The 24,902-nt window shown below is 39.0% G+C and overlaps 1 long non-coding RNA gene across 1 annotated transcript; it reads right to left on the bottom strand.

The window, feature by feature from the left end:
• Positions 1-1,156: 1,156 nt before the first annotated feature.
• LOC141744030 (uncharacterized) lies at positions 1,157-23,764 on the bottom strand. The gene is made up of 3 exons (XR_012587318.1): positions 23,663-23,764; positions 22,484-22,604; positions 1,157-1,297 (listed from the first exon to the last, which is right to left on the bottom strand). It is a non-coding gene; the product is annotated as an uncharacterized LOC141744030 (long non-coding RNA).
• Between the last annotated feature and the right edge of the window lie 1,138 nt (positions 23,765-24,902).

Consider the following 24,902-nt stretch of genomic DNA (forward strand, 5'->3'; position numbering starts at 1 on the left):
TTATCACAGCAGTCACAAAGTTAGACAGAACTCATTGGAATGCTAATCTAGTTTTCTTCCTTCACTGTGAAAAAGAAAACAACAATTTACAGAAGCAACTATTGTATGAGCTGTGTTATGATTGATCACTTTGCTATGAGTCAGTCACCCCAGATATTTATAAATCTTGTCAGAGCTTTAGTTTTTCCTTTATGAAAGTAAAAACAATTCCAGTGTCTGCTAGTAAAAAACGTGTTATGTACTGAAAGAGAGAGAGATGCAGAAGATGGAAAAAAAGATTATTTAAGATTATGCTACTGTGTTTTCAATATCATTCTACTCATATGATCAGGAGCTGGAGACAGATGGTAGGACTAAATATGAAATAAGACCAATTAGAACAAAATTATTATTGTTTTTAATTCACCTATATTAATACTTAAACTGTCTAACACTACGGGTTTTAAAAAGTCTTAGCAGGATCCATCTATCTTTTAGACATAATTTAGTACAGTGATTACATAGGAGTGGCAGTTAGCCTTCTGTAATCCTATGCTGAGAGTGGTTAAAACTTCAGATGCTCCAAACAAAAAAGCTTCCTTTTCTTTGCCATGTATGACACTGTACTGCCTTGTTTTCATTGATTTAAAACTATTTTACATCTGAAGAGGTTCTTTTTTCATTTTACTTAATATATGATCTTCTGTTGCAGAAAAGCAACTCTAATCCCACTGAAGCAAAAGGTATTAAATCCTCTACATTGATGAGCTATGAATGAGAAGTTATTATTTTCTGATATCTGTCTGATACATGTTGAGTGTGTGTGAGAGGGTGGTTGGACTGGAGATGATCTCCAGAGGTCTCTTCCAAGCTCCACTATTCTGTGATTCGGTAATATTGTCTAAGAAAATTTGAAGACATACTCTAAATCGCATATTTATGGGAAGGCCAAGGCCCATTTATTATTTTGGGACCTTTTAAAGATTATTTCAATTATTGTCATTTTTTTCTTTGAAAACCTGGGTAAAGCACCCAGTATCACCCATGGATGAAACCACATGATAATTTATAGAAACTTTACTAAAAGGTATTCACAGCGAATGATCAGTCATCTCACAGTGAAATAGATTGAGGATTGCTAGCACAGTACCTGCCTTGCCTTCACCATGTGTATGCAATCAAACTTGTCTTGGAAATAGTGGGCAACTTCAGACTTACTGTGGCCCAAGGCTGTGTCCAGAGGAAGTTATTTGGAAGCAGCAAACATGCTGCAAATTCACTGCAGTCCTTGCATGGTAGCTTCCCAGACAAACAAGCCCTAAACGAAGACAAATCTGCTTCAGGATTTTACAAGGGTACCATCAGAGTTATGATCTGTAAGGTTTTGGTTTATTTTCAATTAAATGGAAGGAAAAATGTTGATTCTTCCTTCCTTAGGAGTTAGTATTTGCTGTTTCAAGGTACTGAATCTACTCAGTGAGCTTAAAATGCCGCAGAAAGCAGAGAAACCATTAATAACATGAATATAAAAGTAATCTAATGGAACCATTATAATCTACATAGACACATAAAAATAGATTATAACCTACTACTTCTCCTTCTCATCCTGAAGCAGGCATTTTGGTTTATAGTACCTCATTAATTTTAATTGTAAACCTAGAAAGTAATCTCCCTTTCTCCCTGCTTGTATACAGAATGCAAAAGTGTGACCAATACATTTGTCATTTTGTTTCAGGTAGTTAACTTTCCCTTCAAATGCAAGTCTGTACAGAGCTTATGAAGTATTGAGCATTTTTTAAGCCCAGTAGAAAACTGGGGACTCCTTCAAAAAAAAGAAGAGAAAGGACTACCAAAGGAGGATCATAAACTGTTCATCCCTACATCTCAGATTGAAATAGGTTCAGATTGAAATATTCTCTTATTTTTTTGGTAATATAACCATGAACTCACAACCAAAAGAGTTATGTATTTAAATTAAAATTGCAATTAATGCCATGGCTTCTCTTTTCTGTGCCTTCTAAATATTCCAAGACATAAAAACAACAATAAAGTAGAATAGAGAAGAAAAAGCATAGCAATTATCAAGTCATAATTCTGAGTTCTGTCCTTAGTACGTTAATGGCACTTGTACTGAAGGAATCAAATCACAGCAGACCTAGAGGATATCAGCACTGAAAACCACAAACTTGTTTTTAATGAGAGCAAATATTGTAAGACAAACTTTGCTTCATATTTTGACGGAGTTCCTAAATTTGGAAAAAACAGAAACTGGAATAATTTCATTTTAAACTATGAACTACAGTGCACAGTTCTGGCATTACAGTGCAGCATAGTAGTGTAGCACTGTAGTGTAGTATTCTATACACTACTATAGTATACTGGTTTTTTGCATGCCTCGGCTTCCCACTTGCAAAATGGTTGAAACATTTGCTTCTAGCTAATGCATGTCTGTGCTCATTATAACTTCAGAATTATGACTCCCTGCTTTAAGCTGCACAAGTACCCCAGCTAAGATACTGGTGTCTTTCAAAAGTTTATCTGTAGAATTACTCACTCTCAAAATAAAACATTGAAAGGAAAGATATCGGAAAAACAACCCTGCTTCTTTTATGATTCCAGAATAGTAAGCACTTGCTCTGAATATGCAGAGAGACAACTGCTTCTTCTATGCATGCATATCCCTATTTAATGGCTTTATCTGAGATTGTGGAGACTGTAATCCAGATTGCAACTCCTTTGGAGAAAAGTGACCCCTAAACTTCTTGCACTTGCCATACAGAGTTTGGAAATTGTTAGAAATCCAATACGGCCAAAAGAAGCACTCACATGTAACCAAAGAGTGCTTGGTAAAGAAAAAACAAAACTTTTTTAGTCTGGACTCCTAGACAAAATCTGTGCACAGGAACTTCCATTAAAAAAAATCACAAAATGATTCTCTGTTATAAGTCAAATCAGACGGAGTTTGTAGAATTTACTTCAGCATTCATTAGACAGAGGAAATCCCTAAGAAATTGCATTTTATCTGCTGGCCAGCCTCAGAGAGGTTGCAAGAGAACAAGCTAGAGATGGGTTCAGAGCATCCAGGAGCACATCTGCCATAGTAAAGACTTCCATTACCCAGACACCAATGAGCGCTGCATGAAGTCCCTGCTAGTAGCATCCAGCAGCTGATGGATTCTATAATGCCTGCAAACTCCATAAGTGTATGCAGCTCCTTCTCACTGCTATCAGCAAATCATAGCAGACTCTGTAGCAGTAGTATTCACCTGTGCAGATATGAGACTAAAGAGGATACACAGAAATACTGTCTAGTCAAAGCATCAGCGCTCAATCATAGGTTTTTTTTCTTTTAATAGCGGAGAGGAATACAAAGGAAAAATTGAACAGACGTGTGGGGGGAAAAAAAAAAAGAAGCTAAAATAAAAATTACCATTACTGAACAAGTTTTAGTCAACAACCAGCCTGCTACCCAATTTACTGCTTGTATGATATAGAAAAAGGTTGGGAGACAGCCCAGTACTGTGTGTTCGTGTCCTTTGTACCCAAGGCTGCTCAGGGAGGCATGACATCTGCTAGAAGCTTATAGCTACTGATACAAAGAAAGATGTGTGACAGCATCAGCTGTCAGTTTAAATGGTTTGTTTTGATCAAAGTAATGCAAAACAGAAGCTTTCATTAATGGATCCTTCACCTTCCCCACTGTTCCAGTGATTAGATATTGAGCTCTCAGGGCATTATTAGAACGCACTTTTCTTTTAAATTTTTAGACAATTAACTTGGGGTTGTGATTTTTGAAAAGAGACTGGGTCCATCTTTTTCAAAAGCGAAGAGACAAATAATTATTTCACACATTCATGAAACATCAGTAAGAGGAGGCAATGTTAGAAAGTCAACAGAATTTCTTTCTTACAATCCCACTGTTGTAAGCACTAAGCACACTGTTGTCCGTCAGCCTGACCAAAACACAGTCAATGGCAATGTACAAACTCTAAGCAGATGACAGATAAACTGTAAGTGGAAAGGAGCTATATTTGAACAGCCTTTCTCTTGAAATAAAATCCAGTGGGAGAGTAACCAATACAAGCAAAACAAACAAACAAAAACCCAGACAATTTCCTTTTATTATTTTCCTCTCCTTTCTCTCAGTTCCCCTATGCAGCACTTTGAAGTGATAAAATACATGTTAATTGTGCTATTTTGATCTTAAACAGCAAAGAATCTTATCAGGAGCAAACAGAAGTGCACAGACAACACTATTTTGATTAACAGAAATCCACTGATTGTACAGACATGAGACATAGCAGAGGCTATTACCTGGTACATCTCTGTAATGGAGCAGGGGGAAGAAACCCTCTTACAGCAGTCCTAAAAACTTGTAGCCCTTTCTTCACCAGTCATTTCTATCTCTTCTCAGTAACATTGAGACTATCCAGATGTGTTTTAAGTGGGGTTTAGATTTCTCTCTTCAGAGAACAGGAAAATTTTCTATTAATCTATTGCTTTATAAATACCTAGTTTATTTGTGGGTGAACCTTCCTGAATAGTACAAATAATTTGAAGAAAATCATGATGTATGATTAGGGGTAAGTGAAAAGAATGCTTTTTATTTTTACATGTCCCGAGCTAGAATGCTTGCTTTACTATCCAGCTCTGTGTACAGCTATTTGTTGAATAGATGCCTTCCACAAATTTTTCCACTCTCCAACCAAATATGTACATTACACTAAAAATGATCTTCACATGAAAGCTATTATTAAATTGTGTAATATTTTACTATGGAATATAAAGTATAATCAAATTTCCTATCCCAGGGTACATCACGGATTGCACAGCGACCCAAATCTCACTGTCTATGTACTGTCACAATATGTCTTTCAAGAACAAGACAGGCTGTATTCTGATACAAGACACTTCAGCTTAAACAGCGTGACAGATGGATGATATATTTGAACCGGTGCAAATTACATCATTTCCTTTGTAAGTTAGAAATCAGTTTCTAAAATCAGTTTTGGGATTTTTTTGGAGGGAAAAAACCACAAGCTGAGCTCTTAGCACTTAGTATCAGTGCAGTGTAGGGATCTGCTACCAACATAAACAGTATAATATTTAACCCAACAGGATTGTTTGGATAGCAGAGAAAGCCTAGCAGCCAAAGGCAGAGGGTGGAAGACTTTTCCAACAACTGTAAAATTGCTCACGTTGAGGAAAGTCATCATAGAATCATAGAATAGTTGGGGTTGGAAGGGACCTTTAAAGGTCATCTAGTCCAAACCCTCCTGCAATGAGCCCGGACATCTTCAACTAGATCAGGTTGCTTAAAGCCCCAACCAACCTGACCTCAAATGTTTCCAGAGATGGGGCACATACAACCTCTGTGGGCAACCTGTTCCAGTGTTTCACCATCCTCATGGTAAAAAATTTCTTTCTTATACCTAGTCTAAATCTATCCTCTTTTAGTTTAAAACCCTTACCCCTAGTCCTATCACAACAGGCCCTGCTGAAAAGTTTGTCCCCATCTCTCCTGTAGGCCTCCTTGAAGTACTGAAAGGCCACAATAAGGTCTCTCAAGAGTTTTCTCCAGGTTGAAAAACCACAACTCTGTCAGCCTATCTTCATGGGAGAGGTGCTCCAGCCCTCTGATCGTTTCTGTGGCCCTCCTCTGGACACACTCGAACAGGTCCATGCCTTTCCTGTGCTGAGGACTCCAGAGCTGGATGCAGTACTCCAGATGGGGTCTCACCAAAGCAGAGTAGAGGGACAGAATCGCCTCCCTTGCCCTGCTGGCCTTGCTTCTTTTGATGCAGCCCAGGATACAGTTGGCTTTCTGGGCAACGAGTGCACATTGTCAACTAATGTACAGCTTTTCTTCCACCAGTACCCCCAAATCCTTCTCTGCAGGACTACTCTCAATCCCTTCACCCCTCAGCTTGTATTGATACTGGGGTTGTCCCAACCCAGGTGCAGGATCCTGCACTTGGCTTTGTTGAACCTCATGAGGTTCACACAGGTTTTCGAGCCCATCCAGGTCCCTCTGGATGCCATCCCATCCCTCAAGTGTGTCAACCACACCACTCAGCTTGGTATCATCTGCAAATCTGCTGAAGGTGCACTCAATCCCACTGTCTACGTCATTGATGAAGATAATGGTCCCAGTACTGGTCCTAGTACGGACCCATAAGGGCCACCACTTGTCACCGATCTCCATCTGCACATTGAGCTGTTGGTGACTACACCTTCTGGATGTAACCATCCAACCAATCCCTCATCCAGTGAACAGTTCACCTGGGGCCTTCCTGACCCTATCCCTAAACAACATGGCAGCATCCCTATACTCTTCCCAGGACACCTGTCCCTGCTTCCACTGCCTGTGCATCTTTTCTTGCTTTTTAGTTTGACCAGCAGGTCTTGACTCAGCCATGCCGGTCTCTTGTCCTCCTTTCCCGATTTCTTATACCTGGGGACTGAGAGCTCTTGCATTCTAAGGAAAGCGTCCTTAAAGATCTGCCAGCTCCGCTCTCCTCCCTTGTCCCTGAGGGCAGTTTTGCAGGGGGTTATATTGACTAACTCCTTGAAGAGCTAGAAGATTGCTTTACTAAAATTCAGGGTCCTGACTTTACTCTTCCCTGACCCATATCCCTCAGGACTTCAAACTCTCTAAGTGCATGATCGCTACAGCCCAGGCTGCCTCCAGTCTTGATGTCACCAATTAGCTCACTTGCATTGGTGACCATCAAGTCCACTATCACATGTCTTCTGGTGGGCTGTTAGCTGGCTTAAGACGTTATCCTCAATGCACTCCAAGAGTCTCCTGGATTGTCTGCAGCTCACCGTACTACTTTTCCAGCAGATGTCAGGGTGGTTGAAGTTCCCCAGCAGGACAAGAGCCTGCAAGTGCAATACCACCTGTAGCTGGAGTAAGAAGGCTTCATCAATAGGCTCCCCTTGATCGGGCATTCTGTAATAGACACAAACCACAAGGTTCCCTTGGTCTCTTATCTATCAACCTGCTCATGGCTATTTTTCAGAGACAGCTCTTCACACTCTTCATCATCCTAGCCTGCCCTGTAGTGAAGCAATCCTACTAACTTGTACGGGAAAAGAGAGAAAAAAGAATTGAGAAGCTTTCAAGACTGAAGAGCTTCTGGGAAATGCAAACTGATTCTGTTCTGCCTATCAAAATAATTTCTTGTTAAAGCATATAATTAGATGAGACCAAATGGACATGCATTTTTGTGTGGCCTTAAAAGACATTGCTCTTGAGTATTTTATTCTAAGCACTAAATATGAATATATTGATTCCATATAGTACAAAAAGGTTACTGCTGGGGATAAAGGAAAGGGTAGACTGCGCAAAGGGAAGCCTCCTGTGGAGTACAAGTGAGGGCTTAGGTATTCTGCATGTGGACTCGTCACTGCTGAGTACAGGGGAACAATCACTTCCCTAGCCCTGCTGGCCACATGATTTCTGATACAAGCCAAGATGCTATTGGCCTTCTTGTCCACCTAGGCAAACGGGCAGCTAATATTCAGCTGCCTGTTGACCAACACTTTCAGGTCCTTTTCTGCCAGGCAGCTTTCCAGCTTGGCAGGTACAGAGAGATTGAACAAATGTCTTTACTTCTTGAATATTAACTAAAAATACAGACTGCAACCAAACAAAGCAGCTGATGAGTATTTTCATCCTCTGTTGCATTTACATATGAATTCACAATTTCATTTACGATAGATGTCTATCATTTTTCCCCACAGCAGGCAATGGTACTGAAATAACAAGTAGAAGAGCTAAAAAGGTGGGCTGTGCTGTGTTCAATGAAACATGGGAAATATGTTCTCAATGCTTTTTAAACAAAACGGAGCCATCTTTTGATGCTCTATCACAATGACAGCAGCTTCCATGACAAAGTGAAAAGCAAACTGTGACAATGGGAGTATCATCAAGGAGATGTTCTCAGATTGTGGGATGAGAGCATAGTCAAACACCTTCAATTCTGTCAATGGGATCAAGAAGAGACTTAGACACTTATGAAGAGCACGTAGCACATGAAGTAGCATCTTTAAAAACGGATTTTTTTCATGCTGCAATGTTATATACTGATATAGAGGTCTCCTAGAAAACAGTAATAGTGATTAGGATATTGATCTTACTCAGAAGAACTTAGATCTTTTCTCCCTGGAGAAGAGAAGGCTCAGTGAGGACCTCATCAATCATTGGAACAACCTCCCCAGCGATGTGGTAGAGTCCCCATCACTGGAGGTTTCCAAGATGCAACTGGACAAGGTTCTATGTAATCTCATCTAGGCTCCCTTTCCCATGAAAGTTCAGACCAGATGATTTTTCAAGGTCCCTTCCAACCTGGGTTGTTCTATGATTCTGTGGATTTCACGTGCCATCAGATATCTATCTCCAAGTTTGCCCACAGCAACATAAGCTTTCTTTTGGAAGCCTGAAGATAAAATCCCAACTAACGTACAGCTGACCTGCCCACAGCTACTTTATACATAAGCAGTAATACTGACTAATTCTTCATCTAGAGGTTAAACTTCTGCTTTTGTAATATTCATGTTAACTTAATTAGCAAAAAAAAAAAAAGAAGCTATAAAAGAAACATTCCCCTCATTAATTAATTATTCCATTAAAAATTACTGCAGAAGTTGACTAGAGTACAGAAATATGCTACAGGCAAATTTGTCATCTGTTCAGAAGATGCTTACTGAAGTCAGGGAAAGATACATTCTCCTTATTACAGAAAGAGGCTGTTAAAGAAGATAAAGTTGACATGGCATTCTTTACACTGCTGGCATGAAGGTAACCAGCATCACAACCCAGTGGGGATATCTCCTGCCACCCAAAAAAAAGTAGCCAAGGTAGGTGAGCCCTGAATACAATTAATGCCTTTTAGATTATATTTATTTGATACTTTATCTTTGTGGATTTTTTATTTTCAAGACAGTCATATGCATACTTGTTTGTCAAAGAAAATACATCTTTTTTAAGGTATTAGTGTTACAGTTCATAGATGCTGAGTTTTGGTGCATATTAAATCCTCAGCATCATTTTTAAGCAGTGATGTAAAAGATACAGAAGTCATGGAATATTTGGCTACCATTCCTACTGTTTACAGTTCTTTGACTACATGTTTGAGATAGCCTTTATACTGCAGTTGAAGGAAGAATAGCTTCTGTCAGCCCCCTCTCCAAGTTTTTCCTCAGCTACCTCAGTTAGATCAATATACCTCCTGGTAGCTTAACAAGTCAAAACAAATCCTGACAAATAAACTCAAACAAAAAGGGTAGCATTTGAGCACAACTCATTGACGTGATATTTGAGAATTTGTTAGAATTTCATAGAATCATAGACTATCTCAAGTTGGAAGGGACCCATAAGGATCATCAAGTCCAACTCCCTGCTCCTTGCAGGACTACCTAAAATTGAACCATATGACTAAGAATATCATTCAGATGCTCCTTGCACTCTGACAGTGTTGGTGCTATGACCAGTTCCCTGGGAAGCCTATTCCAATGACTGACCACCCTCTCAGTGAAGAACATTTTCCTAATATGAACTTCCCTGACACAGCTTTATTCCATTTCCTCGTGTCCTATCACTGGTAATCAGAGAGAGGAGATCAGCACCTCCCCTTCTCCTGCCCCTCTTGAGGAAGTTGCAGAGTGCGATGAGGTCACCCCTCAGCCTTCTCCTCTCCAGGGCACACTCTTGACTTGTATTCAACTTGCCATCAGCCCAACCCCCCAGATCTCTTTCTGTGGGGCTACTTTCCAATCCCCCAATTTGTATTTGTCTATATGCATTGTAAAATATGGACTCGTCTAGCTGTGATGGACATTTTACCCAGAAGGATGCTGTGAGAGACATTATGAAAACCTTTGTTAAAATCCAAAACCACCGCATCTAGGCCTCACTTGGTCAACTGGATGTATGACCTTGTCATAAAAGGAAATTAAGTCACTTAAGCAAGACTTTTCCCTCATGAATCCATGCTGGCTACAACCAATGGCTGCGTTGTCTCTCAAGTGTTTTTCATTAACTCCCAGAATAACCTGCTCCTTAATGTTACCAGGCACTGAAGTGAGGCTGACAGACCTGTAATTACCATGGTCTTCCTTCTTACCCCTCTTGAAAATTGGGACAACAGTTGCCAGCTTCCAGTCAACTGTGACCTCTCCAAACTCCCAAGACCATTGAAAAATAATGGAGAGAGGTCACACAATGAGATCAGCCAGCTCTTTAAGTACCCTGGGATGAATCCCATCAGGTCCCATAGATTTATGCACATCCAGCTGGAGCAGCAGGTCTCAAACAAGTTCTGTGTTGGTGGTGATTTTATCATCTCTCCAGTCCTGGTCTTCCAACATCGGGCTCTGGAGGTCTCGGAGCCCATCATGGGTGTTGAAGACAGAGGCAAAGAAGGCATTAAACTTCTCCACTTTGTCTACGTCCCTATCTTTGGTGACCAACCTAGTCCAGCAACAGACAGTTGTTATCTCTGATTCTCCTTTTGCTATAGGATACTTCTTTGGAAGTCTTGTTGGGTAAGGACTGCCCATCTTTTGCACACAAAACTCATGGAAGACATTTGAGAAGCCCGACACCTTTCTCATACTGAGTGCTACATGAGATCTCAGCGTTCAGGAGAACATAATTTATGGAAAAAAATAAAAGCTAGACTCCTAGCTACATTGAGGTCAATGGCAAAACTCCAATTGATTTCCAAGGGACAGATTTTCCACGTTGGAGTTTAAAAAGGCCATAAAAGAAAGAATTCTAGAGATGGATTAAGACAAGAAAAGATTAAGGCACGTTATTCACAAAAAAAAAAAAAAAGATTTCACAAAAGCAGAGTAAAGCCAAGGAAAAATCCTAGCAATATTCTCAGCCATAAGCAGATTTATAGATAAAGGAGGGAAAGGAAAGTTCATGGCTGGGCTGGTGGTGAGATTGCCAAGACCTCTGTTTGGAAGAGAGCTAGGACTTACAGATGCTTGTTAAAAATGAGCACCACTGCTACTAAGTATGTTTCAGAAGCACAATGTGTAATTGATTTTGAGGAAAAAAGCTTATTCCACTCATACTCTAGTGCTAAAATAAGGCATACATCATCTGACTCCATTTATTTTTCTCATTTCAATATTTTCCAGCAGTTTCCAGAATGTTTCACGCTGCCATCTCAAGTGATTTAGTACAAAGAACTAGTATTCTCTCTGGTCTATCATCTGCAAATAATTATTTTAGAATATATATTATTCTCCAATTTGAAATATTTCCAAATATTCAGATAGACATCTTATTGATGTACAGGTCAACTGGATAAAATGAGAAACATTTGTTACATTTAAAAAAAATAAATAAATTTGAGATTGTTTGATTTGGAACTGTGTCTACAGAAAAACTGCTTAGAAGTTTTCCCAACAGAATAATTTTCTTTTAGAAAATGCTGATTCAATCAAATCGACATGTTCTACCAGAAATACTTCATATTGAAAAGGTAAAACGATTTCACTTCATTTTTTTTGCCTGTTTGACACAGTTTGTTCTTTTGGTCTGTTATAGTATATTACATTATAATGTCAGCAAAACTTTGAACTCAAAATTCACTTTTACTTTGCTGATAATTCCTTACAGGAAACATCTAATGCCTAGAAAAGAGACACAGGAATCAACCACCTGTCTTGGCTTAGCTCCTTCTCAGAGTGCCATGGACTTTTATTAAGCTACCCTTACTGTCAAAATGATTAAGAGCAACCTTGTGCTGTTCAGAGCTACACCAGGGACAACATGGCATATCCTCATCTCCTGTCAGTCCACAACACTTTCACGGCCACTGCAGTCCCTGAAATGAGTGCGAAAGTGAACAAAACCCCACAAAAATGTGGGAAGGCCGGAAAACATCTTGATATTTACTAAACAAAACCAGACACAAACCACTGAGCTGAACACTTTTCAGGAACTCCAGACAGAGACCAAACCACACATTATTTGAACTTGCAGACTGTCTAGGTTTGATCTAGACAGTACAACACTTGGTAAAAACAGGATGAAAAGGAGCTGAAAGTGCTGCTTCTTAAGGTGAAGGTACATTAATCATGTTCCCCCAAGCTGGCTTTCGTCCTGAAAAGGTCACTGCCACTGCTGTCAAGGCCATAATTTAGTTCAAACCTTGGAAAGCTGTATAGCTTTCCGCATCACTTTCTAGTTTCAAAAGAGAATTCAACATGCAGCTTGGAGTCCAGATATAACTTGTCACTAGGTTTCCCTCTAAGCAATCTAAGGATGAGCAAAGCATAAACAGCTCATTCACCGTAAAACAATAATGAAGTGGTGAGCGACTCACACTTTAGCTGTGGTGTCACACAAAAGAGCAGTGGAAGGTCTACAAGCTGTCACAACATCCTGATCAGAATCCAGATCAGGTATGGCAAGTCAGGTCAAGCAGTGTTGGAAGGAAAGAAACTATCAATCTTTTGGATGTAACCTAATGTGTTTTTTATGGTATTAGGTCCTCAGGTACTTACAGTGGTAAGTACTCTATAAATCCCTAAAATTAGTAAATGTGTAACGAATAATTATATTTGGAGAAGGAAAGGAAGAATTCAGATTTTTAACTTTGAGGAATATTATACGCTATATATTTGGGTGCCTATGGCCCCCAAAAATTAAACTTCAGGCCAGAAGGTACAGTTAACACAGTTAACTGAAACTCTGGCAAATAGTTACAATGTTGAACAATTGATTTTATTTATTTTTCTGAAGTCCATGTAAAAGAGTATACTGCAGCTCTGTGGTAAATCTTCTTCAGGAACCTAGAATTTTTCCCCATTCATCACTAAAATTAGAGTAGAAATGATTAACAGGATGTTCTTCTGGTCTTCATACCAGCATGCTCTATCAAAAGGAACTGCATGTCAAAGTGAACAAAGCACGTTCACTTTGAGACGTCTGTGCAGGTTTTACAGACCACAGTTATAAAAGTATTCAATGAACCTGATGACCAAAACTTGAATTCCAGAAGTGCAACAGAGAATGAATTCACTGAATGATGCCTTGCCCTCACTTCAGTTCCTCCCCATCAAAGATCTGTCATACAAAGGCTCCATCAGCACCAGCATTAGGTAGATACTAAACTTTCAAATGACAGCTACAATCCAACTAAATTCCCTATAAGGTGCACAAATATGGCATTTAATGATCAAAGCACAGCTGTCTTTCAGTCCTTATTTGACAGAAAGTCCCTTGGCTTTAGTAGCTTTTTCAAGTGCTGTAGTCTTTACCACTGAAAAGGTAGCTACTTCAGGAAGAGGGGAGAGGTCTCTTTTTCTTGATTCTTGTAGCCACCTATTTAAGTATGAACTGTGATTTTTATCTTTTTTTAAAAAAAAAAAAGGTTGCAATCTCTTTGTGGTTTTTGTGGAAAATAATGTACTCATTTATTATCCTAACATTATGCAAATATGACTGATAGTGCAGAATAATGTACTGCAGCCATTGAGCCAGGTATTCAAACAAAAGAATGTGAATACACCACCCTAAAATGTCAATTGCCTTCTAAACAAATGTGTTCCACTTCCAGGACTTTTGAAATTAAACCATCTTTTGTTAAAAGCTTCAAATCTAGATTTCAGAGTGAATTCCAAACCACAGCAATTGCTTTTAGAAGCCTTACTTTAAGGAACATATGAGATTTGTAACTCTTCCAAGTTATGGTCTCCAATATTCATACTTTGACATCAAAAAGATTTTTTGCAAAAGAACTCTTGAAAATCCTATAATTTTCAATCTTTTAGACATTTCTACACTCACAAAGCCAAGTACTGGATTATGTTTTAAAATATCAGAATTATTATTAGAGAATGCATTTGCAGAACATTTTGCAGTATTTATATACATACAATACTATTTTTTGAACTCAAGAAGGAGGACACCTTCTGGAAAAAACAATTTTTTCTTGATGTCTGTGAAGTCCCTGGTAGGAGAGGTGTTTTTTTTTTTTCCCCAAAACATTTCCTTAAATTGGAAAAAAAAAGGAGAAAACATAGAAATCTGCTACTTCATGAATTTATCTGCACTTAAAACAGCTTGAGTGTTCATTTTCATATATGCAACAAGACTTCCAGCCTCAACTATTCAAAAATAATAGTGTAGAGACTGCCTTATAGAATAACACATTTCAACTCACCTTCTAGTCCCTGACACTTGAAGGTGTTCCTACAGCATGTTTTAAGTCTTTCTCCATTAGGAAGTGGGATGAAGTTTTACTTCCCTATTCAGCTGAAAGCAGTCTTTTCAGTACTGCAAGTGTTCATGCTCACAAGTTTTCAATCAAAGTAACTTGCTTCTCTGCTATGTAAGAGTTGGGCCCTGTTTCTCCAAGAACACAATATGCACACAGTTAGTGTATACACTGCTTTTTCATTCCCAGCGATGTTCCTCTTTACAACTTAATGAAAAAATTCATTCTTTTACGTTTCAGACCTTAGGCCTTTGTGAAGTTAGTGCTCTCTGTCAAGGACACAAAGAATACTTTTAGTAGAACTGGCCAGAAGGTGAAAAAACATTCCTGCTGATCTTGTTCACATTGCTAGTCCACACTCCCAAAATAAACCTTAGCATGTTGTGAAAGAGATGTTTTCCTTTTGCAGCTTGGTGCACCGGAGAACAACTGATAACTTAACTTGCATTTCCCAGATTTCTGGGGGTACAAGTGATATTTATCTTTTCAGAAGGAACTCTTAGGCAACTGTCAAAAAAATAAGTTTTGGAAAAGGATCTGAGAGTTTACTGCACAATTACTCATAACACCAACATTGACTTGATTGAAATCTCCTAAACAAAAGCACCTAATCCAAAGAAATTTACACTCTGGAAGATTATTAGTGACTCTATGAGGTAGAATGACTGCTGACATATATATATTTTTTTTTGTTAAAATTGTTCAGATATTAGGATGACAAGGCAGCTATATCAATTAGGAAAAAGAACAATTGCAAGCTATTGTGCATATACAACTTTTCTGAAACAGGAGAGTAGGAAACATATGGGAGGTGTAATTAGGTACTTCTTTGTTTAAGAATACTCTCTAGAGTTGTGAATGTTTTATGACACGAAAGACAAAGTTATAAGAATTAAAAACATTCTGTGAGTTCACTGCCAGAAAAAAAGCCATAACAGCTGTAGGAAATAAGACCTTCCCACAGCTATCACAGATATCCTGTTTCTTTTTCCTCCCGTATCAAATGTTCTGGTCAGTTAATCAAATTCAGCTTAGGTTGTGCCAACTTTTTTTTTTATTTACCTCTTTCATGTCTGCTAGTTTGCTTTATGATCAGATGCACTTTGCTTTTGAACTGTAATTTTCACCTTAAGAGTTCCCTTGTCTTTATCAAATGATTTTGCTTTAAGCTTTAGCTTTGCTTACCAGAGAGCAAATTTATTTATACCATTCCATATGATGATTTAATACCAACACAGACATTTGGTTCTGTATGGATGTGAAACGTTTCTTCATTATTTTTGTGTTCCTTAGGAGGCTCGGTACAGCTCGGTTCATCTCTATGATTTCTAACAGTTCTTTTAAACAGATTTTAAACCCTTCTGTGAGTTCTGCAGTCTCTCTTCTCTGGCAAGTGCCTTCTGCCAAACAAGATCTCTGTTGAGAGGTTGGTGCCACACCATTAGACCTGCTCATTGCAGGGGGGTTGGCTAGACAACCTTTAAAGCTCCCTTCCAACCCAAACTATTCTACGATTCTGTGATCACATACCGTTGTCCAGGATGGCACTGGTAGACACAGGGCAAAACAGTGAGCCATTGGTTTTGTTCAGGGGCACACTTAAGACTATGGAAATCCAAGATTAGGATCCCAAGACCTTGTTCCCACTATAGTCATTGCTGCAAACAGTGTTCATTTAGCCGTGTTCAAGTTCTCTTTAAATGAGCGTATCTGAGTGCTGCAATTAATTTATCCATGAAACACTTAATTCTTTCTTGGCTTTTTTCTGATTTGTACCTGAAAACTGGTCTGCTCAGAGTACTCTCACTGGTTGGTCTAAAGCTTGCTCAGAGTCTTCAATATCTTTGACAAACTTTGTAGCTACACAATACGATCTAGCCAACACCCAAATAATGGTATAAGGTATCATACTTTTATATACTTTTTATTACTTGCATGTTTTCTAACTATTCCTCCTACACCTTCTCAGCATGCAAATTACACCAACTTAGATACCCTTCCATGTAGACTTGCTGAGTCAAATTCAGAAAGAGATATGTATGGACCGCAGTGAGACAATAAAAGGTCTTGAGTTTCTAACAGTCCGTTAGAGTTTACACATGTGGGATGAGTGACAAGTTTAAATTAGATTATTATATTCCTATTATACTCCCATATATTAAACTCCGTAGTTTGTACAATCATTTATATTCATTTTCATTCTTGAAGAAAAGCCTTCCATCAGCTCTTGTGGCACTCCTTCACAGTAACACTTTGGAATAGTTCTTCTCTTCCCAGTCTTCCATCCCTTTATGCTATCGATGTACTTCTTATATTAAAGCTTATATATGAGGTCCCATATTTCACACAATCTCATTGTAATAAATATAACTTTTTCTTATGGCTTTAAATCAGAAGAGGAGTTGTTGCTTGCCTTTTTTTTTTTTAAATGAAGTTTTGGCTCTGTTACAGTGGAAGTTCCCGTAGACTCAATTATTCCAACTACGAACAACTTAAAAGTATATTCTGCTTAAAAGTGCTCAATTTCTCCAGTGAGACAGAACCCAGCATGTTAGATGACATATAATCTTTGCAAATGGAAAGTAAGAAGCTAATTAAGAAGTAAAACTCTGCTGGTTTTCTTTTCTGGCATTTAAAAGCAGAATATTAATCAAGTATTAACCATGTCATGTAGGAGCCAGAGTAAATAGTCCTTGCTGAAAAAAGAAATACGTTTTTATTTTAGTGATATCAAATTTGTAGGATCTCATTATTCCTGCAACAAACTACTTTCTCCCTTACAGATATCAAAATCTGATTTAAAAAGGGGCTGTTATGAGATATTTTATTCTAGTGCCTATCCTGGTTCCTGTGCCTAGTGCAGGAAAGATGTCATCCTCTATACATCTCTTACTGTTAACACTTTTAAAGACATCAATGCTTCCTTGCAGTTTATCTGTTTCTTCTGGGAGACAACTGTAAAGACACATGTTTTCTTGCAGTTACCATGACTGCTTGCAATGCTGTTCCATCACTGTACTTAAGGGACAATATCTCTTGGAGGCTGACACCAGCTACATGTCTGTCTTCCTGTAGGACTTACTTGCAGTATCAACATAGGCTGTGTCAACATGTGTCTTTTGTGATTTTTTGTCTCTCTACACAGTAGCATCAGTACTATCTCTTTAATTGTCACCTCTCTTTGCCAATTGCTTTGAACCTGTGCTAGAAAGCTGCAGGATTTTGATAATCACATTGCTTGCCATTCATTCCAAGACTTCACAGCACTTTGATTTCACAAGCTAGAAGCAGGCACGCTGGGGAATTGCAGGGGTTGTTCCCAGAGTGCTATACTATAGTACTAAGATACTATAGCTGGCCACCAGAAGCCTGGTTTAGAAGCTCTAAATTACCAGTTGCCTATGCATAAGAGAAAAGAACTGTGACACTCTAGGAAAGGATGCATAGCCAGGTCCAGCAATCTGACAAGCAGATTTTCAGGATGAACAAATTCTGGGTCTTCATTCAAGTTAAGAGCATTATATAAAACAGAAATAGGTTTGTGGGTTCTTCCATTTGAGGCTACTGCAGGGTTCTATTGGCAAACAACAACTTTGCCCACGGGACTTTGTGCTTATTTTTGATAAAAAAGGGAAAGTCAGGAAGGACTCTAATATATAAACAAAAACAAATGATAAGAAAAATCAAAGATAGCTTTATCATCTTTAGAGAAAACAGGAGCTCAGAAACATTAATTTCAATGCCAAGTTATTTACAACATAAATCCTGTAGTGAGACTGTTCCTTTTCCCCCTTTTCATTTTAAATCTCTTATTTTCAAGGTATTTAAAAAGAGGCCTGATAGTATAACATGTAGAAAGACAGAAAATGAGAAAAAGCAGACACATCACGCTGAGTATACGCTGTGCAGATATGTCCTGCCTTCAGGGACTTAGCATCCACTTTTCTGAGTGGACCAGCCCAGCCCCTGAAGAAAGCAAAGATCACTATGCACTCCTTCTATCAGCAATACATAGCTAGTAAGGTAGACTTCCACACAATTTTCTGCCCATTTTAGGAGAAATCCATATTCAGGTAATCCTCCTTGTTATGGAAGATAAAATTTATAAGCAAACAAAGCATTTATTTCAATATCTTCAGTTAGTATGTTCACAGGGAAACCCAACTCTATTAGTATGTAGGTCTGATTCAGGCAGACAGTGCCTCTGGAATCTCCTTGTAGAAGAAAGAACAGATCTGTGCTAGACAAAATAACATTTTCCAAATACAAGAACATGGCCTCCTCCATGAAAGCATACAAAAGTTACTTCCTTTCAGTGAGGCTAAACTCACTGATGTAAAGCTGAGCATGAGACTACACCACGATTTTCAGAAGGGTGGAGCCTATGTCCCAAATAAGGTTAGGAAGTAGCAGTCGAGTTTAGGATTTTGCTATACTAAGAATTTTTGAACCAGGCTTTTGAAAACTTCTCCTCCTGTAACACTTCTCTTGCTCCCTCCAACATGTGAGCCTCTTAACCGTTCAGAAAATGTTAAGTGCAGTGAGCTTTCTGTAACACTCTGTCTTTTTCTGCTTAGTTTTAAGCCATGAATGATTCGCATCCTCCTCTATTTGAACTTTTAACCTTCTAGAAGAATGACTTTTGTTCAAGGGATTAAACACAAGTCTAAGAATTTTAGTGACTTATTAATTCCTGTGTCAAAAACTTCAGTTGAAGATTAAAGACATTTGATGTGCTCAACACTCCAGATTTCAAATATCCAATGTACTGTTTTGATTAATTCGTTTTTCCCAGAGAAATGACTAAGAAAAAATGTTTCTGAGTGTAAAGTCTTATCAGCACCTCTAGACTTCTTTTAGGGCAAGCATTTCAGTCTGTTATTTTCTGCTATTTTTGTATGTACTCACTGAACTCATGTGAAAGCATCACTGAAACCATTCAGAAAGCTAAATACATGCATACTTGTTAGTGGGATCAAAAAGTCTTAATCACCAGATATCTCAGATGCATTTTAATTTTCTTCTGCATTGTGCTGCTGTCTTGCTTTCATTATGTTTTCTGTCTATCACATCAGTGTGTCATATCTTCTGCTTATTGCAAGAGCATCACTTCATCTTAATTTAATTTGTCATTTGAAGTCATCTTACAGGAATCAATGCCTGTTTTGAAAATCTTTCTCTTTACTGGGACATATTTTCACTACTTGATATACCGTTCTTTTATCTTTTACACCTGTCATATTTATCATTGTATTGTTTCCCCTGTTATCTGCAACATGTCACATTTTATGCCTGTTCAGGTGACAGTTCTGAATTTTATAATAGATCTATCTTCCTACCAAATGTAGTTGAGCAGTCACAGCAAACTGGCAGCAAAACTTTGTGGTTTACTGCAAAGCTTTAGGTCACTGTCAGTCCAATGAAGTTAAGGTATGCACTGAAAACAGTAATAAAGCACAAGACAAAGATGCAAAGTGCAATTCTTTTTTTTTTTTTTGTATTTTGAAGTTTCCTTTGTAGTGGTTTTAAATGTTAATGAAACTTCAAATCCAGGCTGGCCTTCACTGGTAGCATATGTTTTCAAAAATGATTAAGACCTTTTTTTTTTTCCTTTTTTTTTTTTTTAATAGCTGTAGCTTTAATTTTCTGTAACACATCTAGAAAAATGCTGCTTCTTTTACCTGGAAATTTGAATGAAAGTTTTTTGTCTCTTCTCCCACTGATTTGCAAGTTATGAGGAAGTCTGTGCTTAGTGAAGGACAACTCGCTTGAAAGGCTCCGCATCTCAATTTCAAGAATCCAAAAGATACAGCGAACATTTTTAATAGCTGCTAAGAGACAGAGACACTCAGGCTGCTGCACAGTACAGGGACTGCAAGAGTGAAATCAGCTAAAACGGTTCCCTTCTCACTCCAAGCTGCTCTTGCTCCCTGCTGCAGCATGTCATCTCCTCCAGACTGCTGACGCTACCATTTTACAAAACCATATTGTGAACCAGACCAGTGAATTGATCCAGGTTAAATATAACCCTTTTCTTTGCAGAGGCCCAGGCAAGGTACGTGGTAAAAGGTGGAGAAATTGAAGGGGAATGGGGAAAAAACTGAGGGAAACAAAGCTTCTCTAAGCTAGTCTTGCTGCTCAAAGTCCCAAATTTGTGGAATGGCTGCCTTAGTCTCTCCAAAAATCTTCTATGTGACTATGCCACATAGCGAAGAAATTACACATCAAGCTTTTCCACAATCTTACTTTTATGGCTTGTTTTTAAATCAAATTCTTCAATGCACCCACACCCCACTGCGTACAATGATCAGGAATCTCCGTGAGACTCGTTGACTATTTGGTGGTGGTTGAAGCTTTTTGCAAATTGTTTGGGCCCAAAAACAGACACATAAGTACATGTTTAAAGCCCCACAGGAGTGATAATGAACAGAAATTTTCAAAATATACTGCAATGTAACTGCATGTGTCAGAATACAACTAAGCCTTAAACCCAGACTTGTCAAGCCAAATTTTCTCTGTGATAATCTTACAGATACTTTGAGAGGACATCCAGTTACTACTACCAACTTTAATCTAATGGTCTTCTTTTGCACAAGGATTTCTGTCTTCCTTCTTTCGCATCTACAGGGTAACCCAGGTCCAGTGCACACAGCAAGTTCAAGACAGTATATCCCAGTGGGACTGGGATAAATGCAAAGTGGGACTTCTGAGGTGCTTACCCTTTGAAAGAGTGTTTAATGTAGAAGGTCATTCTTTTAAATACAGTTAACATGCTAGGGACCTTAAATCTACTGCAAGACTTGGTTTGCAAGTGAGTGAAAGTGCTGTTTCAAGCTTTCTAGGTTTACATATGTAATACAGGGGAAACACATAATGTGAAGAGTGTAATATAGAGCAGTCCTACATTATATAATTTATTTCATTCTCAGTAAAGGTCCTCTTAAAAGCTCCTGGAAGTGCCTAAAAAGGACAGCACAAAAAATTGCTATGAGGACTGACTAGTGACTGTTTGGGGAATCTGTTACGAGACAGACCTAAACCACCCAGCCATCTTCTTCAGTGTTGCATAATGCTTACACCCTGGTAGGCAATCTGGGGACACAAAGTTAAAAAACATAACAGGGCAAAGCAGGATGTCAAGCGTTACAGATTAAGTGCCATATGGGAGAAAGAAATCCACGTTACAGCTCCAGCAGCTTCTTGCAATTTAGATCCGAAAATAACACGGAATTAACGAGGAATAATTTCAGAGCTAAAGACACCAAAGGGAATGTCACCAGCCTGTGCTAGAGACAGTTATAGGAAGAAGAGCTTATAGTCTTTAAGGCTGATACTCAGAAGGATGCCATCAGCCTCCACTCGACACAAAGCAGGAACAGGTATATTCATTGATATCCATTATCTTAGTCCAACAGCATGCACTAGCCCTAATCTGAATTTGAGCTCCAATACAAACATGTGCCTTTACTCAAAGAAAATGTTCCACAGCATCTGTAAAGCTGATCACAACTTCAGTGACTTTTTTTTTTTTTTTTTGCACAGGAATGGGCTTGAGTATTATGTTTTCAGTTCTGAAAAAACACCTGCCTGTGCAGTTGTGGCTTTACAAAAATCTGTACATCATCACCCACCTCCGTTCCTGTGTTAAGTGACAAATAGCTATCTAAAAATCAGAGCACAGGAAAATCTGGATTGGCAATGGTTACAAGAAATGTGCCCCAGTAAGAGCGGCTAAAAGACAAATGGAAGTTATGTTAATTTGAGTAAATTAGGCACAATGAAAAAGATAATAACAAGCAATTAAATCAATCCGTCCAGCTCTCAGTCCCTGACTATCCTACTGCCACACTGAATCCTCAACGCCCAGGCAGGCATCTCAGCAGCCTCTGAGATGGGAATCCAGGAGAGCCAGTTGACTGAGTCAAAATGATGCTACTACATTAGAGGTAGTATATTGCAAGAATACTAACCAGCAAAATGCTTAGTAAACAGTTACTAAATTAATAAATATTTCAAAAAATATTTCTTGTATATGAGCAAGAAACTAAAATTAAAAAGATATTTTATAACATTTGCACACAGAAAAATACACGAGTTGTTCTTTTTCTGTCTTCCACACCTACCTGGCCCAAACCATGCTCATTTCAGGTTATCCTGAGCACAGAAGCTGGATTATTCATCTCTGGTTTCTCTATTTTTGAATTCAAACTACATTGCAAAACTCTGACAGTCTTGGAAACAAGTTAGAATCTACTTACGCTCAGGACGTGGTGCAGTTGATAGAGGGAAGAGATGCCATCCAGGGGTCCTCACAGGCTTCAGGAGTGGGCCCGTGCAGAACTCATGAGGTTCAAGAAGGCCAAGTACAAGGTCCTGCACCTGGGTAGGGACAATTCCTAATATCAGTACAGACTGGGAGAAGAACGCACGGCAAGCAGCCCTGCAGAGAAGGGGATACTGATGGACAGAATTTGGGCACGAGCCAGCAGCGTGCACTTAGAAAGGATGCAAAGAAAGATAAATCAGAAGAAAAGTGATCTTTGGACATAAATATGTATGTAGAGAAATCCAGTTGTACTTCCTCTCTTCCTTTGACAGAAATAAGCTACCTAGTGATATTTTTTCCCCCCTTTCTACAGATTTTGCTATCAAACACTTGTTACCTGTTACTACCAAAGGTAAACCTGAGGCCCACTTTTGGGGGTGTGATGTTTTCAGGTGATGCTTTTTGGTAGGTATATTGAATAGAAAAGAAAAGAAAGATCTAACAGTCTGGAGAATAAAGACGATTAATTACAAAAACTCATAACCAAAGAAAGTTTCTCTTTGTGCGTGTCTTTGATACTTAAATTGACCGCATTTAAAATGAAGTAAAGAGGTGGACTTAACAGAATTTGTTTCATGTTTGCAACAGGTAGTTGTTTTTCCTACGAATGCAAGGTGTATTCTTGACAATATATGCTATTTAGGTTGGCAGTATGATATTAAGAAGTCAGCATTTGTTTCTAGTAAGAGGTACAGTGAGGGGGAAAAAGCAGGTATAGTAAAGAAAGACTGAACAGTTTCTGGAACACGACGTCCAGCCTAAATAGCGGAGTGTTATTAGGATGTAGAGGCTGGTTAGGTGCAACAGTGTAGAGCTGAGACTGGGTGCAACAACGAAAGAGGATTGCAATGCATTTGGGCAAGGGCGAAAGAAATGAAATGAAGAATGAGTATCAAAATGGAAAAGAAACACCCGTCCTTCACAGCACAACACAAAACCAGCAACTCCAAGCAAGGGCGGTTACGATTTGTTAATGATTGCAAAACAAATACAAACCACATGTTATTCCAAATGCACGTTAACTGCCACAAGTTGTATTGGGACATTTTAGAGAGGTGCAATGAAGAAACACATTTTTTTGCCGCGATTCCCTTCCCCGGTGCGGACTTACCCGCCCTGGAGCCGGTCCCCTCAGCGAGCGACCGTTGCCGTCTTTACGCCTCGTTTAAATCTGCCGCCAGGGGCGCTGGCCCCGCCCTCGGCTCCTCAGCTGCCTCCGCCCCCGAGAAGCGCCGGGCACCGGCTCGGCCTGGCCGCTTTTCCTGGCTTTAAAAGCCTGGAAAACGAGCCCCCGGCCGACCCTTTTTTGCCGCGATTCCCTTCCCCAGTGCGGACTTACCCGCACTGGAGCTGGTCTCCTCGGCGAGTGACTTCCTTATACAAGAGTAGGTGCTCCAGGCAGGGCAACCACCTAAAACAAAGGTCATTACTTATTTACCAATATGCAAGCGATCCATGACATCACTTCATTTTACTTAATTTGGAGGAAGGAATCAACTTCTTCCAGTGTCAGTGGGAATAACTTCAGTCTTCCCATGGTGTATGTGTACTGTGGTGATTCATTCATTTTCCTACCTATACGCACACGAAAAACACACTTGGGCAACCTTTCATTTCTGCTGTGCTTCCAAATGGCTTCAAACGTATTTTTAAACTTTAAAAAGTAAAGTAAACACAGAAGTCTTGGACTACGTTATGAAATCACACACAGGTGAAAACAGACAAACAAACAAATCTGTGGAAAGCACAAGTGATACTTTTCACATCTGTTTTTCTGCTGTATGAGTTGGGTTTTTTAAGCTGTAAAGGTAATAAATATGAAAGCTGTGCACTCATTCGGTTCTCTTTTTTTTCCTTTGAGTTATATACAATCCACCACAGATTCTTCACATTGATCACTAGAACAATCTGATTTTGCACCCAAGCTGTCCACCCTCCCCATGCCGTGTAGGCAATAATAACTTGATGTAGCAGAGAAGCTGCCTGAAGACTTGCAGAAAGATTAAATGTGCCTTGAAACCTATTTTTAATCAGATAATCTTTGTATTCAGGAGCAGTAGTTGTAGAGCTACCTCAATGCTTGTTCATTTATTTCTAAGTAGCACAGCAAAATGGCAGCAGAGTCTCTGGTACGTTGCTGCTCTTCATTTGTTCATGCATTGGCTTTAGACCAAAATTGTGCTGATTGATAAAACAACAGAGCAGCCCCCCTTTCCCAGCTGATCGGATCCACTTCTTCCATGGTAAGGATTTCCTCTAGTTTATTACTTTTTGTTCTTTTCCATCTCCCTCACCCCACACCTTCTTTTCCATTTTCCCCAAATTACTGTTTCATCTGTATTCTGCTTCTA

This window comes from Larus michahellis, chromosome 5, assembly GCF_964199755.1.
Source record: "Larus michahellis chromosome 5, bLarMic1.1, whole genome shotgun sequence".
NCBI lineage: Eukaryota > Metazoa > Chordata > Aves > Charadriiformes > Laridae > Larus > Larus michahellis.